The following is a 5,240-nucleotide window of genomic DNA, read 5'->3' on the forward strand; positions in this document are numbered from 1 at the left end:
CACATTTTGTACTTTACTCTCTACATTTGGGTATGTGTTGTCTGACTAGAATAACATAACAGTCTGGCCCTACTCTATTTTATCTTTAGTTCTCCATTGATTGAATATCTTTTTCAATTAATTTAGTTTTTAGCACTAAATACATACAGTAAATTAAATGTTCAGTGTTCTATAGAAGCAACATGTAAAGTATTGGTCCCATCTTTCATGAGCTAAAATAAAAGATCCCAGAGATTTTCCATATGCACAAAAAGCTTTTTTCTCTCAACTGTTGTGCACAAATTTGCTTACATCTCTGTTAGTGAGCATTTCTCCTTAGCCCAGATAATCTATCCACCTGACAGATGTGGCATATCAAGAAGCAGATTAAATATCATGATCATTACACAGGTGCACCTTGTGCTGGACAATTAAAGGCTGCTCTAAAATGTGCAGTTTTCTCACACAACACAATGCCACAGATGTCTCAAGGTATGAGGGAGCGTGCAATTGGACTGCTGACTGCAGGAATGTCCACCAGACCTGTTTCCAGGGAATTTAATGTTCCTTATGGTAGGGAATTTTATGTCCCTACCATAAGCTGCCTCCAACGTTGTTTTAGAGAACCGGCATCACAACCGCAGACCACGTGTATGGTGTCCTGTGGGATGAGTGCCCAAATGGTGGCGTTATGGTATGGCCAGGCATAAGCTACGGACAACGAACACAATTGCATTTTATCTATGACAATGTGAATGCACAAAGATACCATGACGAGATCATGAGGTCCATTGTCGTGCTATTCATCCATCGCCATCACCTCATGTTTCAGCATGACAAATCTGTCCCCATTTTCTGGAAGCTGAAAATGTCCCAGTTCTTCCATGGCCTGCATACTCACTAGACATGTCACCCATTGAGCATGTTTGGGATGCTCTGGATCGACATGTACGACAGAGTGTTCCAGTTCCCACCAATATCCAGCAACTTTGCTGGCCACAATCAACAGTCTGTTCAACTCCATGAGAAGGAGATGCGTCGCACTGCATGAGGTAAATATGGTGGTCACCAGATAATGACTGGGTTTCTAATCCATCTCCTACTTTTTTTAATGGTACCTTTCAACAACAGATGCTTATGTGTATTCCCAGTCATGTGAAATCCATAGATTAGAGCCGAATGAATTTATTTTCATTGACGGATTTCTGTAACTCAGTAAAATCTTAGAAATTGTTACATGTTGTGCTTATATTTTTGTTCAGTATAAATAGTGTCCCTGTGTTTCTGCTTCTACTGTCACTGAGGTCGCTGCACTGCTGGTGAGAAATGGGTCAACATAGCTGACCTGTGGAATTTCACACCTCTCTTTGAGGCTGCAGCCAAGGGCAAATAGCCAAGAGATCCGCTGATGCTCAAGGTTAGTCTTCCTCCCTGTGCCATTCATATTGGCTCTTCAAAAATAATTGCGTTTGATTGAAGACTACTAGGACGCTTTCTTTATAGTCGGTACCATGCAATATGTACAACGATAACTTTTTACGCAAGACGCTTCTTATACATTTTAATTACACATCTGTCTGTGTGTATCCCCACCAAGAATAACTGTGATGGTAACATGTATTTGGACATGGTGAAGGAGGGAGACATGGGCATCCATGACCTGTTGGAAATAGATGCTTCCCTTCTGGAGCACGGGGCTGACGACAACTCAGGTGGAAGGAGGCCTCATCTCCCTGCACAACGCAGCCTCATACAGGGTGAGTCACTACAAAGAATACATCAGGCCTTTGAAAACATTTCACATGCTGTACGGTTTGCCATAAGGTTTTGATATGGACATTGACAATGCATACAAAACATACGCTGTTTGCATTGTGGCCTATGCAACAGGTTGGATGTCATCAGGCTTTAGAAGACATTGTGTGCGTTGTTTAGTTTATTAAACCTTACAGAAAAATATACATCACATAAAATAACATCCCCACAGGGTGTGTTGAAAGAGACCTAATGGAAAGACCACATATGTATTTGCGTAAATGTCATCAGTCTTTGTGCAAGTCATAAGGATATTAAATCATGTCTCTCTTGCTCCTCTCCTCTCTGTCAGTCCTTTCCTCTCCTCTGTCACTTCTCTCCTATCTCCCGTCTACAGCACATGCATATTGTGGCCCTCCTGATCAAGTTCAATGAGCCTTCAACCCTCTCCACAAGACAGCTCAGAAGGAAAACATATTGAATGTATGCATGTGTTATCGCTCTAGTTGCACAAGTGTTTGACTTACAAGGACGTAGTCTGGTCACAATAATTCCTATCCAATATATTTTGACATGGCTATGGAAAACCCTTATCACCCATTAACTCTCCCACTGACCATATTTTCCTCCTTACTCAGGCTGGTGATTGCCCTATTGATGGACATTATGCCCCCAGGTACAGAGAAGAGGGATTACCAGCTCAGCTCATCAAACTGTCCAATCTCTGGAGGGGACAATAAGCATTGCTCAATCTTAATAACAAACTTGTAGGCCGTCTGTAAATATGAATACAATTGTTAAATTACGAGCCATGTTGGTTAAGCCACAGAAAACGTTAGGAACCTTCCCACTAGCCATGATTGGCTAAGATAATGAGTGGGCTGGACATGCTGAGAGAGGATAGGATTGGTCTGCCATATTGAAAGCTTCTGTCTATTTGAGCTCATCTGTCTGTGTTAGCAATCCTGTCGAACGCTTCTTTTAAAAAATGTATTGTGTAGTGGAGCTGCATTAGTGTTGCTCTCCACTTCCTGAAGGATCATCTCCAGATTACATCTTCAAACTAAGGGCAACCGTGGTATGGCATTCCAGACAGGGAAGGAGCTGCATAAGTGTTGCTCTCCACTTTCTGGAGGATCAAGTTTTAAAATCAGTGGAATTAGAGTATGATAGCTAAAGAAATGGAGAAAACACCAGTCTCCGGATTACATCTTCAATCTAAGGGCAACCATGGCATCCGACAGGTATATGGGTAAGATCAATCAATCAAATTTATTTACAAAGCCCTTCTTACATCAGCTGATGTCACAAAGTGTTATACAGAAACCCAGCCTAAAACCCCAAACAGCAAGCAATGCAGGTGTAGAAGCACGGTGGCTAGGAAAAACTCCCTAGAAAGGCCAGAACCTAGGAAGAAACCTAGATAGTAACCAGGCTATGAGGAGTGGCCAGTCCTCTTCTGGCTGTGCCGGGTGGATATTATAACAGAACATGGCCAAGATGTTAAAATGTTTATAGATGACCAGCAGAGTCAAATAATAATAATCACAGTGGTTGTCGAGGGTGCAACAGGTCAGCACCTCAAGAGTAAATGTCAGTTGGCTTTTCATAGCCAATCATTCAGAGTATCTCTACCGCTCCTGCTGTCTCTAGAGAGTTGAAAACAGCAGGAATGGGACAGGTAGCACGTCCGGTGAAGAGGTCAGGGTTAGATATGAGTGCCCAATCGACAAATTTGCATTCTTTAAAGATAAAGTCATGGTTAAAAGCCTGGGCTTAATACTGGCAGGCACAATAATAGGCATGAATGATCAGTTCCCGAAAGAACTTGGAGAACGGTGTAAAGTTCTGTAACCACTCTTCAAGATAAATAGATTAGAAGGGAGACGTGTAGCTTTCGTAGTTGATAAACTATATTGATAACCAACTGTTCTGAGACACCAAGACTACTTGTGGTAGCATTTTCCTGTATTACCAAATGAGGAGAGTTAAACCACACACCAGTCAGTTATACTTAAACTTAATCTTTAATAATATGAGCTTTACAATAGCCCTTTGACTCTCAGATCTATTCACCATCTATAATGAATTTTGAGAGTAACTACAGAAGAATACAAAGATCTTTTATAGCCAATATACACCCCTCTCAATTTACATGACGAACCACAGATCTTAGGAACTCTTCACAAAGGGCCTTTTACTTGAGAAAGGAGTATCCCTTAGTCAGATAGCATTCGCTATAAAGTATTGCTCAGTTTGGTCTCTAAAACGAGGTTCTAATCTCGTTCCTGGTACTTCATAATACAAAAACATTACCTCATCCAAGGCATAACTCAATTGTCAACTCTAGATACTCCCATCTCAAGTAAACCCCCTCTTGACCCCACTCCTGGACAAGCTCACTGAGGGGAGTGGAGACAAGTAATTGGTTCCCCCTTAACCTCTGCGCACCAAACCCGTTAGCGGGATTGAATTCGACAACATACGTTGATCGCTACATAAATAGTCATATTAAACATTCATGAAAATACAAGTGTCTCACATGGGTCGAAAGCCTAGAATCTTGCTAATCCAACTGCGTTGTCAGATTTTAAAAAGGATTTACTGTGAAAGAATACGATGCGATTATCTGAGGACAAAGCCCCATTAAAAAAAGCTATTTCAACCAGCACAGGTGTAACATCACAAATTGCAATTAAATTAATTGTTTACCTTTGACGATCTTCCTCTGTTTGCAATCCCGATGCTCATTGTTACACAATGAATGGCCTTTTGTTTGATCAAATCCATTTTTATAGCCTAACACGAAACATTTTGTGAACCGCTTGTGTCATGAATTCCGTCTCATTCCATTTTCAACAACACATTTGATGTAAATACACACACTAAACGTGACTTTTCCAGTCATGTTTGGTTTCATTGCAATCAACTGGTTTTGTTTGTGTAATGGTTCTCTTGGTGTGAAGGACAGTCGGACCAAAATGCAGCATGTAGATTGCGATCCATGTTTTAATAAACAAACGTAACACGAATCTAAATACAAACACTACAAAAAAAACAATAAACGTAACAAAAACCGAAACAGCCTATACTTGTGTACACTAACACATAGACAGGAACAAGGACACTAAGGACAATCACCCACGACAAACTCAAAGAATATGGCTGCCTAAATATGGTTCCCAATCAGAGACAACGATAAACACCTGCCTCTGATTGAGAACCACTCCAGACAGCCATAGACTTTGCTAGATCACCCCACTAGCTACAATCCCAATATATACACACCACATACAAAAACCCATGCCACACCCTGGCATGAAGATAAACACAAAATACTTCGACCAGGGCGTAACAGTTTGTAACACAACCAAACCTGAGGGGTCATTCCGCGGGACGTATTGACTGAAAGAAACCGATTTGAAGACAACAAGTAATGACATCATTGTGCACCAATGATATGACCACTGTTTCGTTGATTGACTGTATTTAACCCAATGATCACT

General features: G+C 41.1%; 1 long non-coding RNA gene across 1 annotated transcript; it reads left to right on the forward strand.

The window, feature by feature from the left end:
* The first annotated feature begins 1,594 nt into the window (after positions 1–1,594).
* On the forward strand, positions 1,595–5,036 carry LOC118391644 (uncharacterized). The gene is made up of 3 exons (XR_004827171.2): positions 1,595–1,736; positions 2,087–2,217; positions 2,373–5,036. It is a non-coding gene; the product is annotated as an uncharacterized LOC118391644 (long non-coding RNA).
* The last annotated feature ends 204 nt before the right edge of the window (positions 5,037–5,240 follow it).

This window comes from Oncorhynchus keta, chromosome 12 (genome assembly GCF_023373465.1).
Source record: "Oncorhynchus keta strain PuntledgeMale-10-30-2019 chromosome 12, Oket_V2, whole genome shotgun sequence".
In the NCBI taxonomy this organism is placed as follows: Eukaryota; Metazoa; Chordata; class Actinopteri; order Salmoniformes; family Salmonidae; genus Oncorhynchus; species Oncorhynchus keta.